General features: G+C 37.2%; 1 protein-coding gene across 3 annotated transcripts in view; it reads left to right on the top strand.

Moving 5' to 3' along the window:
- Positions 1–14990, top strand: part of gpat2 (glycerol-3-phosphate acyltransferase 2, mitochondrial) — a 360723-nt gene that overhangs the window by 10616 nt on the left and 335117 nt on the right. For all 3 annotated transcript variants that reach the window (XM_062025622.1, XM_062025619.1, XM_062025620.1), the window contains exon 2: positions 6145–6206. The gene's annotated coding sequence lies outside the window, so the exon portion shown is untranslated. The remainder of the gene's footprint in view (positions 1–6144; positions 6207–14990) is intronic.

Here is a 14990-nt window from a genome sequence, read left to right as displayed (position 1 = left end):
GCCCTAGTATATACACTTGTATACACAAATGTGTATACATATATAGAGACATGTGTACACATGTGTATACATGTGTCCTAATGTGTATACACAAATGTGTATACACACGTGCATATACACATACGTGTGTATAAACATACGTGTGTATACACAAAAGTGTATACACGTGTGTATACATGTGTACATATTAGTGTTGTCCGGATACCAATACTTGTTCATTTACTGTTAATATCTGCTTACTTTCTCTTTTAACATGTTCTATCTACACTTCTGTTAAAATGTAATAATAATTTATTCTTCTGTTGTTTGGATGCTTTACATTAGTTTTGGATGATACCACAAATTTGGGTATCATTCCAAAACCAAATAGTTACCGGATCATACATTGGTCATATTCAAAGTCCTGCTGTGTCCACGGACATATTTCCTGAGTTTATAAACATAATATAAATTTAAAAAAAACAAAAGATGTTGAGATGCCAAAAAATATCGACGTAATCATAGTAGTATCGACTAGATACACTCCTGGACTTGGTATCATTACGGTGGATGTCAGGTGTAGATCCACCAGTGGCATTTGTTTACATTTTGACGCCGGTGAGCTACGGTGTGTATTGAAGCATGTTTAGCTATTCCTCGTTCTGCAGGGATGATACTTGTAAGAAACTTACTTTATTTGTCGCCATGGAGGCGAAGATGAGTGATTTAGAAGTAGCTAAAACAATGCAGACTGCGGCTGTACTTTAGCCGCTAGCTAGCTAACCATGTCTTAAAGCACCTCTTCCGGTGGGAGTTTCAGTGTTATAACTTCACCTTTATCATTAGTTTTTAAGCCAAAATGCGTTTGTTCTCCCTTTTCTGTCTACACACTGTGTCTGCTTTAAGCACTCCGTGATTGTGCCCTACCAAACATGCTCGTCTGCTCGTAAACCAGCAATGACATGACGTGATGGTGCGGGACCAGTACTTTTTAGAGGCGGTATAGTACCGAATATAATTAATTAGTATTGCGGTAGTATACTAATACCGGTATACCGTACAACCCTAGTACATATGTATACATTTGCACACTCTTGGCATTCTATGCACACCTGTGAAGTGAAAACCATTTCAGGTGAATACCTCTTGAAGCTCATCGAGAGAATGCCAAGAGTGTGCAAAGCAGTAATCAGAGCAAAGGGTGGCTATTTTGAAAAAACTAGAATATAAAACATGTTTTCAGTTATTTCACCTTTTTTGTTAATACATAACTCCACATGTGTTCATTCATAGTTTTGATCTACAATGTAAATAGCCATGAAATGAAAGGAAACGCATTGAAGGAGGTGTGTCCAAACTTTTGACCTGTACTGTATGTGTATAGACACTATATTGCCAACAGTATATGGCCACCCATCCAAATGATCAGAATCCGGTGTCCTAATCACTTGGCGCGACCACAGGTGTATAAAATCAAGCATGGAGGCAGGGAGACTGTTTCTACATACATTTGTGAAAGAATGGGCCACTCTCAGGAGCTCAGTGATTTCCAGCGTGGAACTGTCATAGGATACCACCTGTGCAACAATTCCAGTCGTGAAATTTCCTCGCTCCTTAATATTCCAAAGTCAACTGTCGGCTTTATAATAAGAAAAGTGAAGAGTTTGGGAACAGCAACTCAGCCATGAAGTGGTAGGCCACGTAAACTGACAGAGAGGAGTCAGTGGATGCTAAAGCGCATAGTGCAAAGAGGTCACCGACTTTCTGCACAGTCAGTTGCTACAGAGCTCCAAACTTCATGTGACCTTCCAATTAGCCCACATACGGTACGCAGAGAGCTTAATGGAATGGGTTTCCATGGCCGGGCAGCTGCATCTAAGCCATACATCACCAAATCCGATGCAAAGCGTCGGATGCAGTGGTGTAAAGCAGTGGTCCCCAACATTTTTTGTAGCTGCGGACCGGTCAACGCTTGAAAATTTGTCCCACGGACTGGGGGGGGGGGGGGGGGGGGTTAATTTTTATTTATTTTTTTACATTTTTTTTTCATAAAGAAATACAATTATGTGTGCTTACGGACTGTATCCCTGCAGACTGCATTGATCTATATTGATATATAATCTATATATTGTGTTTTTAATGTTGATTTAATAAAAAATTTAAAAAATAATTTTTTTTTATTATTATTTTTTGTATTATTATTTTTTATTTAATTTCTTGTGCGGCCCGGTACCAATCGGTCCCGGGCCGCGGCCCAGTGGTTGGGGACCACTGGTGTAAAGAACGTCGCCACTGGACTCTAGAGCAGTGGAGATGCGTTCTCTGGACTGATGAGTCACGCTTTTCCATCTGGCAATCTGATGCACGAGTCTGGGTTTGGAGGTTGCCAGGAGAACGGTACATTTCGGACTGCATTGTGCCGAGTGTGACATTTGGTGGAGGAGGAATTATGGTGTGTGGTTGTTTTTCAGGAGTTGCAGTTGGGCTTGGCCCCTTAGTTCCAGTGAAAGGAACTTTGAATGCTCCAGGATACCAAAACATTTTGGACAATTCCATGCTCCCAACCTTGTGGGAACATTTTGGAGCGGGCCCCTTCCTCTTCCAATATGACTGTGCACCAGTGCACAAAGCAAGGTCCATAAAGACATGGATGACAGAGTCTGGTGTGGATGGACTTGACTGGCCTGCACAGAGTCCTGACCTGAACCCGATAGAACACCTTTGGGATGAATTAGAACGGAGACTGAGAGCCAGGCCTTCTCGACCAACATCAGTGTGTGACCTCACCAATGTGATATAGGAAGAATGATCAAATTCCTTTAAACATACTCCGCAACCTTGTGGACAGCCTTCCCAGAAGAGTTGAAGCTGTAATAGCTGCAAAAGGTGGACCAACATCATATTGAACCCTATGGGTTATGAATGGGATGGCACTTCAAGTTCATATGTGAGTCAAGGCAGGTGGCCAAATACTTTTGGCAATATAGTGTATATGTATGTATGTACTGTATGTGTATGTTAATATGTGTGTATGTTAGTCGATGTGTATATGTGTACGTGTGTATATGTATGTATATATGTGTATACAGGCTATATATATATATATATATATATATATATATATATATATATATATATATATATATATATATATATATATATATATATATATATGCATATATATATATATATGTATGTATATATATATATATATATATATATATGTATGTATATTTATATATATATGCATATATATATATATATATATATATATATATATATATGTATATTTATATATATATGCATATATATATATATATATATATATATATATATATATATATATATATGCATATATATGTATATATATACATACACATATATATATATATATATATATATATATATATATATATATATATATATATATATATATATATATATATATATATATATATATATATATATATTTATTTATTTATTTATTTATGCTGCGCGCATTACATCTGAAAACCGGAAATGACACATGGACTGCATACGTCAGACAAACACGGATTCTTGTAGACATATTATTAATATTAATAATTAAAATATGTTTAGAATATATAATAATGCACAATATATTAACAACATACAAAATAACATACAATATAATTATAAATTCATAAATTAATCGAATCAAAGCCCCTGATTCCCACAGATAAATATTACATCTAAACGGGAAGATATACACATCTAATCATTCGGCATCCCAGTGAAAGCAGACGTTGTGTAGTAAGTCATTGTTTTATTATGTCCGTAGTTTATATGTTTTGTTTATCACTTGTTGGCGCTCATGAAGTGTGCCATGACTCAGAGTAGTTGTTATTTTGTTAAAGGACATAGCGAATGACTCGACTAACAAGTAGTCGTTAGTTGCAGCCTTAGTAACCAGCAAAAGAAGCCTTTTTCTCAGCAGACCAGACAATCACTGTTTCAACCCCCTGAGGGTTAGTTTGCTCAGCGCAGACAACACCTGTAGTCACAGTATCGTGACATGCGCGTTTATCCACTATCAAATCAACTAGCCAGTCACCAGCGATTTAATTTGACCTATTAAAGATACCAATGTCATAGTAAATAAACCCAAGTTTCCACTGCTTGTTAGCGTTGTCATTTGTGTCTGTTTGAACTTTTTTGTGATGTGCCGTAATGAAAAAAAAAAAAAAACATACCACAGTGGCTGCGATAAAAAATACTTTGAATGGCACTTGCCCTTTTGCTATACTCAGATGCCGTCTGTGAAAATGTAGAATTTTGTTTAATTTCAGATACATTTTTAACATATATGAATACACACATTAGATAAAACCATATCATACCAAACAATCATCAAATGAGTTCAACACTACAATAAAAGAAATGGAAGAATATAAGGAATATAAATTGTTTTTTTAATTGGGCACTCATTGCCTTTCCCAGGGAACTACTCAAATCACTACCTGTGGGTCCTGGGGACTCTCTTCATTGAAAACCTATCATCATCACCGTCTTATACTTTAAAGATAACTTTTATTACATGTATGGTAGCATGTCTTTTGAAATAATTTTAATGTTTCATTTAATTAAAAAAATTGGTTGTCAATCTGCATTAGTTGGCAGGGAGAGAATCATATAATACGAACGTGTGTGTCCTCGTGAATAGAAAATAGTTTGTTCCCTGCAGCCAAAATTAGCTCTTAGTCATAGGTTTTCTCTACCCCCTCTCATATCTCATCCCGACCTCCTCATTTGTCTTTTCCCGCTGCACTGATGTACTCTATTACCTCTGATTTGGCTTGTCTAGTTGTGAATAGCTAATCATGCAGGAAATTCTGCACTTTCATGCCTTGAAGACTCAATTTTTGTTCTTTCCTTCTAACTTCTTGTCATCTCATCATTGGGATGACACTTATTCCTGGCATGGAAGCTAGGTTTGTGCCATATGCATTTAATGTGAGACTGAAAAGTAGCTCTCGCTTGTCATTCCTTTTTTTCCACCCACTGTCACATAAAAAACAACTTTGTTTTGTGAAAACCATGAGGATATGATTAAAGCTAGTTGGCAGGATGTTAGAAAAGAAAGACATGACCAATTTCCATGAAATATGGAGAGGTGACACATGGGCTAAGTAGAACCCTTACCATTTTTAGACAGGTCAACATTTATTTATTTATTTATTTTACTCGGGATGTATATGGTTAGGATTTTATTAATACCGATACGAATATCAATATTCCTTATCGATATTGGTATTCATCGGTAATCTTATCAGTGCTATGTGTAATTTGTATAAACAAAGATGTGAAAAAACTTTTTTTATCAGCATTTTTATTATCATAGGAGGTTGTGCACCAAAATCCTCATGATATAGCATCCAACAGCAGGGAAGTATTTTATCAACACCTGCTTTTTAGTTCTTAAACAAGTCAACTATGTGTGCATATGCAAGGTGCAATGGAGTTGTTAGGTCATCATCTTGTTTCTATTAATTATAATTACACTCAGTATATCTAGTCATCTATTTCCTACCGCTTGTCCCTAAAATAACATTTAAAATAATACATTAAAATGATAATGTATGGTATTCATGTTCATTCACAGATATTTAACAAACTATCTAATTTGAATTAGATGGGAATGCATTTTGTAACTATAGGAGTTGTTATTCATGTTTACGTTGCACGTGGACCGATTTGACTGACGGACCGGAAGCCAGTGTTGGCAGCCACCGACGTATATGTGTTGTGTGTGTTTTTTATAAATAAAAAGACCCAGACTATATTTAAAATGTTAACTTTTTAAGTGGATTAATATTAGCCTGTGGGTCTTCCTGGTCCGACCCAATTAGGAACTGGTACTAAAAAACACACGATATACATCCCCACTTCTCACAGTTATAGTCAACTTTGATTGGGTCCTTTTGTGGCAATGACCTACCAAATCCTGTAGTCTGAGTAGTAGTGTAAAACGTTTCACAGTTGGCACCCACTTTTAAATGTGAATTACAGACAGAACTAGTGTGAAACATTTTTTTTAGAGTAGGTCAAACTTGTTTCCGCTCGTTCGTCTTTGGTGAAGGTCTGCGCTCTGTGTTTTTAAAGTAATTTAAGTTAATGTTTCTGAAATGTCTTCTTTTATGATAGTACGGACTGTCAAGCCACAATCTGCCCTGCCGTGAAGAATCCATCCCAAGCTTCTGAATAAGGTAGGAACAATCTTTTACAGCTTCCAGCAAGGGTTTTGGCAAGTAGACTATCATGAGGCAAAAGTGTTTTACATTGTTTTGGCTCTTGACAGTGAATTTCTCAGTCTATTGGATGTAGAGGGGCCCCAATGCCTTCAAGGTTGTTAATATAGGCTTAGTTAAATACAGTATATGGCTGAACTTGTTGCAGCTATGTTGAAAATGACTTAGCAACAGCACATCCTCTGTCACACAATGTTTTTTTTTCCTGTTCTTTGTCATCTCAGAAAAATGCTGTCTTTAATGTATACTTTCCCTTGGCTTTCTCTCACACACATGGCAATAATGGTCTTTCTTTAGGATGTTATCCATCTTTCCATCCATTCGTGGGTTGGGTTGGGTTGACTTAGAAGTTCTTAAGACAGCTATGAGACACAGTCCATCCAGCTTGTGACAGCTGGCAGAGTGATGGCAAACTGCAATGAAGTTAATTGTGTTTTGCTGTGAAATAAGTTTGAAAGAATTTGTAAAGATTGTCTTCCATAAAAAAATGCTCAAGCTCATAAATAATAGGAATGTGCAATATAATAAAACATCTGTATCCCTTGGAAAAAGCCTTGAACTGGACAAAAATCTCTATATTCTCTACTGCTCGCAAGTGTTGCCATATGATTTATTGTGAAGAAATATGGGGAAACAGAAACAAATGTACACTTAATTCACTAGTGGTGTAACAAAAAAGATACATTAGAATAACACTTAATGGTGGATATAGAGAACATATAAACACTTTATTTAATAAAAAAATATTTATATTAATTTGCAAACAGCTAAAATTATGTACAAAGCAAACTATGACCTGCTATCTAAAAATGTACAATTCTTCTCAACAAAAGAGGAAAAATATAACTTTACAGGAAAATCTAATTTAAAACATTTGTATGTGCGTACAACTCCTAAGACCTTTAGCATATCCGCATGTGGAATTAAATTATGGAATTAAGCAAGGAACTTAAACAAAACACTATGATCCACTTTAAGAAACTGTTCACACTACAAATGTTCACAAAGTACAAACAAGAACACTTATGATAAAGATCTTGAACCTTTTAAAAAAAAAAGAAGAAAAAAAGAAGAGATTTCATCTCCAAGGTGAACCATACATTACTTAACTATTTATTTATGAGGACTTTAATTATTGTGTATATGTTTATATGTCTTATAATGTATTTATGTATTTAATATTTGTTTACTTATGGTACATTTATTTATTCACTGTTCTGTTAAAAACAGAGAACAAAGATATGGAATAAAACTGCTATGATATGAAAAGTGGTAGGATTAAATAAACTGTGCTTCATCATACTACTTTTTGGATGTGCTGTAATTAAACAAATGGAAATATGTGACGCATTACATTGTAATTGTATCCATGTTCAAAATAAACTTAAACTAACTAACGAACTAACATTTCTCCACGCTACCGCATAGACCAAATGTAAAATCAGGACGCTTGCAAGTTAATTGCGTGTCAAAAAATGAGTGACAGTAAAATAAGTTATAGTTAACGCGTTAACTTTGACAGCCCTAATTATCAAGTTCTCACTAGTAATTCAGTGCAGGGGTTCGCAAACAATTTCTGTCTCCGATGGGGGTCATGAAAAAAAAAATTAAGGAGCACTTGTTACAAGCTATTGCAAGCGAGTAAGACGGCATGTTTTAATTGGATGTAACAGAGTTCACCCTGACATTGACTATGGCAACTCGTGGTGTGGAGGCTTGTAACCCAAATCAGCATAACAATTGGCTGAGACAGTTTGTATTCCGAAAAACTTCTAAGTGGTACCTCATATCCAGAGGTACCACTGTATATCTAAGTTTATCTTTTACAGTGTTGTATTGTAAGATGGTTGCGGGCATGTGAGGGACGTATTCACCTTTGTGAGGTACTGTATGTTTTGATAAATATATACAATTCTTTCAGATTTTATTTTGGAAAATAGTTTTTCTTATTAGCTATTAGAAAAGGGACAGTAACTCAAATTACGACCTTGTTACAACCAAGGTATGAATATCAGAAGGCACAACAAAATATTACACTTTAAAGACGAAACACTACAGCTGTAGAAGATCACAGTGGGGTTCACTTCTGCTACCTAAGAACAGGAAATTGAGACTGCAAAAAATCCAAGAGTGGAAAACTGTGGCTAGTGTGATGGCTCAATTTCTGTCGCTACATTCAGATTGGATGGGTCACAATTTCTTGTCAAATATCTTTAAACACGTGTCTCCATCTCGCCTTGTATCAACACTGCAGGCTGTAATAGTGTGGGAGATATGTTCTTGGCACTTTTTGGGCCTGTTATTACCAACTGAGCATTTAAAAAGCCACAGCCGAGCTGAGGATTGTTGCTGACGCGCATCCCTTTACGACCACAATGTAGCATCTTCTAATGGTGACTTCCAGTATGAAAAAGCATCATGTTTCAAAGCTTTAATCATCTGAAACAGCTCTCTTGAACATAACAATGATGTCACAACACTGAGATGGCCTCCATAGTCACCAGCACTAGCACTTTTGGGCTGTTCACCTCCAGATATGCATTACATTAAATATGCGTTGACATTTTTGTCGTCTTTGGTTCATGATAAAGGTAAAAAAGGGCTTTAACTCCACCGCTTGTCCCTCTTGATGTTGGGAAAATATATTTTCTGTCATCCAGAAAAGATAATTGAAGCCAGCGAAGCTAAACGTAAGTTATTAAGTATTAAGTAGTAAGTATTAAGTATTGACATTATTAAAAAGTTTAATTATTAAAAGTTAAATTCTTAGTTGACTTTTCTGAAAAAACAGTATATTCCAGACTGATACGAACATGTCCACTGTGGAGGTCACTGCTTTTTAGAAAGTAAAAGTTGAAAGACACTAAAGTGAACATTGTTTTACAGTTTAATGCAGGGGTGGGCAATTAATTTTTACCGGGGGCCGCATGAGCAACCCGAGCACTGCTGGAGGGCCACACCGACAATATTTCAATTAAATGTTGCTTAAATTATTTTTGATATACCGTAAGATAAAAAATAATAATATTTTCATTTAACCTAACTTATCTTTATACAAAAGCAGATGGCTTTTGATGGTTTTATTTTTAACAGTTTCTTACACAACACTTCTTGATGTATAATACCATGCAAAAATTTCAATTTCTGTCACTTTATCCTGCATCCTCTTTGTTGTGAACGTAGCACGCCTGTAAGGTGATTGGCGAAGAAGGAGGAAGCGTTGCTGTTGCGGAAATGTGGAGTGAGGATAGACGTGCGTGTGGAAAGAACGAGATAAGTTGAGCTGTGTTAGTATAGCTTGCTCAATAAAAGTTTAAAAAGAGCGTCAGACTTGGTGTGCACATCTTCTGGACTCTACAATTGATGTCAGAAGTGGGATGAAATGCCTCCCAGTTCGCCTTGCCATCAAACCTGGGAGTCTTCATTGAGGGCTGAATTCCCCCATGGCAAGCAGCGTGAGCTGCACCTGTAGACACTGCCTCTCTCCTTCCTTTCTCTCTCGCTCTCTCTCTCTCTCTCTCTCTCTCTCTCTCTGGGGAGCTCCTCACGTGGCACGTACCTCTCGATGACGTAGCAGGCTGCGCACACAATTAAGCAGTGCAGTATGCGCAAAGTTTTACTTCTGCCACCAATTGTAGCGTCCAGAAGAAGTGCGCACCAAGTCTGACGCTCTTTTTAAACTTTTATTGAGCAAGCTATACTAACACAGCTCAACTTATCTCGTTCCTTCCACACGCACGTCTACCCTCACTCCTCATTTACGCAACTCAAGAACACAACATCAACTTAAGCAGGTCGTTACACTATATTATTTAAACACAGCAACATGTGTACCACAAATTAAGCACACGGCTTTACCTTTACTTGGCAGTCCATGTCTTGTTGAAAACACGCCATTCGTCATCACCTTCTCTTTTTTTAGCGTCTCGGGGATAACCGGGCGGACCGCCCAAAAATAACACTTTTCAAAATAAAAGCAGCACAGTTGCATTGCACGCACGACATAGATGTTTTTTTAAATATATTTTGTAATTTGTGATTGCCGCTGCGCGCACAAGCATACGTCCACACGGAAGTCATACAAATAACGCTTTTCAAAACAAAAGCAGCACCGTTGTATTGCACACTCGAGATAGATACTTCTTTAAATTTATTTTGTAATTTATGATTGGCCTCACGCGGGCCGGACAGGGACGTACAAAGGGCCGGATGCGGCCCGCGGGCCGCAGAATGCCCAGGTCTGGTTTAATGTCATCAACTGTAAGTTTGTTTTAAATATTTGCTTGAAACAGTGGATGTTCCTGCACAATTATTTGCTCTAATACATGTTAGTACTAATAATATGATTAGACCATTTGAGTATTATGTTTATGTTCAATTACAGTAAGTGTGTCTATCCTAAACATTCCTGTCACTTCGTTTTACTCCCCATAACATTTTCAAGCCTTTTTTTGGACATATACCACAGTGATATCGTACCGTGAGATTTGATATCGTTACATTCCTAGGTAACACACAAGGTATAGTACTGTATATCTAATAACGTGGCAGATGAGTGTTGTCAGTACTTTGCTTTATCAGTGTTATGTGAGAGAGAGAGACATCTGAAGCAGCATTTTTTTATATTTTTGAATGATTGCGTCTGGTGTGTTGCCACTTGAGCACTCTTAAGGAAATTGTATTGATAGTCCAAGAATATAGATGCATTTATTTTCGCTGTAACAGCTGGTATGTTTTTTTTTTGCTTGTCTGTGGATGTTCTCATTCGTCCAGGTCATTGTATTCCCAGGGCATTCAATTATTCGCAACTCTATTGTTTGGGTTGTCTTAGATTTTTCGCCTCTCATACAAGTAGGCTTCATCAGTTCATGCTCATAGACTTAGAATTGGTCAGATCTCGTCTTAGACCATACTTGCCAACCCTCCCGTTTTTAGCGGGAGAATCCCGGTATTCAGCGCCTCTCCCGACAAACTCCCAGCAGAGATTTTCTCCCGACAAACTCCCGGTATTCAGCCGGAGCTGGAGGCCACGCCCCCTCCAGCTCAATGCGGACCTGAGACTATTGTATAGTGTTGCCATGATATTAAACTTGTCTGTAGTCTTACTGGTTTTTACATTTATTTGGTGTTTGATGAAAAACAGCATATTGTAGTCAGACATCAAAACACACATTTCTGTCTTCGTTGCATAGTAAAATACATCTAAAATGACAATAAGTTTGCAGAAAACACACAAAGAAGTACTCCAAAAGCACACACCTCTGCAAGGCCCGTCCCACAGTTGTAACAAATCCTTGGAAAAAATCCTTGAGGAGGAGGTGGTAATATATAATCCAAATTTGGATTATATAAAGTCCGTATTTTCCGAACTTTAAGTCGCACAGGTATATAAGCCACACACACTGAATTTTAGAAGAAAAACAACTTTTTTTTATTTATAACTCACAGATATATACTGGTATGTTGTGAAATTAGATATTTACATTAGGAAAAAGCATTGATTTGGATTTTACTGCTTCAATTATTATTTTAATAAGTAAAATACGCGGGCATTGTATTGCTCCAGAACACAGCAGTGCACCTATTGGTGTTCTCGCTTGTTGTTTTTGTCCCATTTATGAGTCACAGGAGTTCCTGTGTTATCTCTTCAAAAAGAGAGAGATTATTTTGGAGAACATTATCCGTCGTACATACATTCGTATCCGCGTTAGGAGAACCCAGTTGGAGCTGGGACGTGTTATATTTAACCTCCTTTCTATTGTGCTCAGTTTTCTTCGTAAAGAATTGTATAAAGTCATCGGACGAGTGGGTGGAGCTTCTGGGAGAAGTCCCTTGTTGGGTTAGTGATGCTACTGTATTAAACAAATATTTCGGATAATTTTTTCGAGGCGGTAGAGATTGGAGTAGTAATTAGTTTTAGCTAAGGTAAGAGCATGTTTATAAGTTATTGAACTATCACACCATTCTTGATGGAAAACTTCAAGTGAAGTCGCACACCATTTGCATTCCAGCTTTCTACATGATAGTTAAAGTGCTCTGGTTTCTTCTGTGAGCCAGGGGGTAGGTATGCCTTTTAGGGGTCTTTTTTTTAGCTTTAGCGGTGCTATAATATCAATGGTGTTGCGCAGGGCATCGTTAAAGTTGTTAGTGAGGTTATCGATAGAGCCCACATAATTTGGGAATGGAGCCATTACAGAGGGCAGTAGGCCAGCAAGAGTTGTAGTTGTAGCAAAAATAATTGTACGGCTGCTAAAGAATTGTTTATTAGAAGCTTGTTGACAATGAGTCAGAACTTCGAATTTTATAAGGGAATGATCGGACATTACTTTTGTGTACTTTGGAGGTGGTGACACCCCAGACAAGGACTAGATCTATCGTATTACCATTGCGATGCATGGGTTCTTTTATTATGTGTGTAAGACCACAGCTGTCAATTATAGTCTGGAGCGCCACGCACGGAGGGTCTGATGGGGTATTCATATGGATATTGAAATCCATTTATACGGATATTAAAATCGCTCTTCAGAGCGCAGTAGCTTCAGACCAGGATTAATTTAGCTTTGCTAGCCTAGCAGCTAGCTAGCTGAAAGTGAAGCAGTAAAACAGAGAGAGTGGTTGCTTTGTATGTTCAACAAGACTACTAAATGTGTTGGAGATATCTTTGCCATATCTCTGTATGAAAAGGTTTTAACCTCCTCAATTTATTAAAACATTTTTATATTCAGACTGCTAAACATTCTGTAAATGCGGACTATCAATCAGAACAGGTTATAAAAGACTATATACAATTTCAATCTGCTGGAAACATTTACTTTGGTAGAGATATCACAGATGAGATTTATGTTATGATCATGCTTTGTCAAATGTTTCATAATGTAGACAATTTTTTATTTTGGTATGTAGTTAGACCAGATGTGAAGCGCAGCGCTATTATTAAGCCACAAGTGTGTGATTTGTATTAGAAGAGGTGTTTTGACGAAAGTCTCAGATTTAAAAAGTGATTCTGGACTTCCTCGTCACTGATTTTTTTTCTGCTCTGCATTTATTCCATCTTACCAAAGCAGTGTAAGAATCTTCATTTTATGTTATCAATGCACTCAACTGTAATGTTAACACAGACGTGAAGCTCTTTTTTACGAGCGGCAGAGCGCATGAGGAACCGTTCGCTCCTATGATGTTGTTTCACGGCGATCAAAAATAAAATGGTCTTGTCTTGTCAGGAGAACGACTTGCCATGGCTTTGGATCTGAGATTTCGATAATGTACCCTTTTCTTTGTGCATTTCTGCTTGCTATTTTCAAGCGTGCGGCTCAACACTAACAGAACGGCATTACATTTCACCACGCTGCAAAATAGACAGAGGGTTAAAAAGGAATCAGGGACGGCGTGGCGAAGTTGGTAGAGTGGCTGTGCCAGCAATCGGAGTGTTGCTGGTTACTGGGGTTCAATTCCCACCTTCTACCTTCCTAGTCACGTCCGTTGTGTCCTTGGGCAAGACACTTCACCCTTTGCCTCTGATGGCTGCTGGTTAGCGCCTTGCATGGCAGCTCCCGCCATCAGTGTGTGAATGGATGAATGTGGAAATACTGTCAAAGCGCTTTGAGTACCTTCAAGGTAGAAAAGCGCTATACAAGTATAACCCATTTATCATTTATCATTTATGTGTGCGTTAATCATGCATTTTGAGTGCATTCATAACAAGAAAGAAGAAAGGTCATTATTTGCCCAAAAAGTCACATTGAGGCTATAATGTTTTTTATTACTCGATTAATCGAACAGATAAAGCTGTAGATTACATGAATACTAATATAATCATTAGCTCTAGCCCTAGTCTTGGTGCATAAAAGATAAATGTTGGTGTTTGTGGCAGTTCTCTACAAATACTGAGAATTCCTATGTTTATTAAGTAGTTAATGGAGGCCTGTGATGATTTTAATCTACATTTAAAACACCTTTTTGTGGTCTATATAATATGTATTAAATGTGCTTTGGTGTACATTTTACGTACTTTTTGCTAGGGTCACATTTATAACCCCTTTTTTAGTGCCTGCAAGATCCTTGTTTCGGGAGGCGTTTGCAAATAAAAACCGGGGCCCACCCTCTCCAAAAGTATCTTTTGAAAATGTACACTATTTGAATATATATCTTGAAGCGGTCACCTTTTTTTTTTTTATTCCAGACACGGTCAAAAATAAACTTTATAAACATTATATAGAATCAGCCAGTCTCAATATTGGGTACACCTGCAAGCTCTTCGATCGATTCTGACTTGCATTACACAGTTTTTTGTGTATTAATGTCACTGAATGTCGCACATTGGTGGTGTTCTGCACATGCCAAGATTAGATACAAATACTTTATTTTACTTTTTTTCTCATAACCTGAAGCAAAGGAGGTGGAGCTCATCTGGTTGAGAGCTTTACTTTTTAGATTAGATTGGATTTCTTTATTTTTACCCGCAGGTAAATTTGGCTCGCAGTAAGAGACATTCATACTAAACAGTAAAATAGCTACACAAATTGTCTTTATCGTCGTCATCATTCTATGATGCCTCATAAAGTGCATTTAGTATGTAAAGTGTATGGCATAAAGTGCATGGCATAAAGTGCATAAGTGGCACTCTTCATCTTATCTTCGTCGTCGTCTTCTACATCAGTATCATCATCATCATCATTCGCACCAATATCAACATCATTATCAACATTGGCATCAGCCAAATCATTATCAACATCATCACCGCCA

This window comes from Entelurus aequoreus, linkage group LG17 (genome assembly GCF_033978785.1).
Source record: "Entelurus aequoreus isolate RoL-2023_Sb linkage group LG17, RoL_Eaeq_v1.1, whole genome shotgun sequence".
Taxonomy (NCBI): domain Eukaryota; kingdom Metazoa; phylum Chordata; class Actinopteri; order Syngnathiformes; family Syngnathidae; genus Entelurus; species Entelurus aequoreus.
Note: the sequence above shows the minus strand (reverse complement) of the source record. Positions and strands in the feature narration are given on the sequence as shown.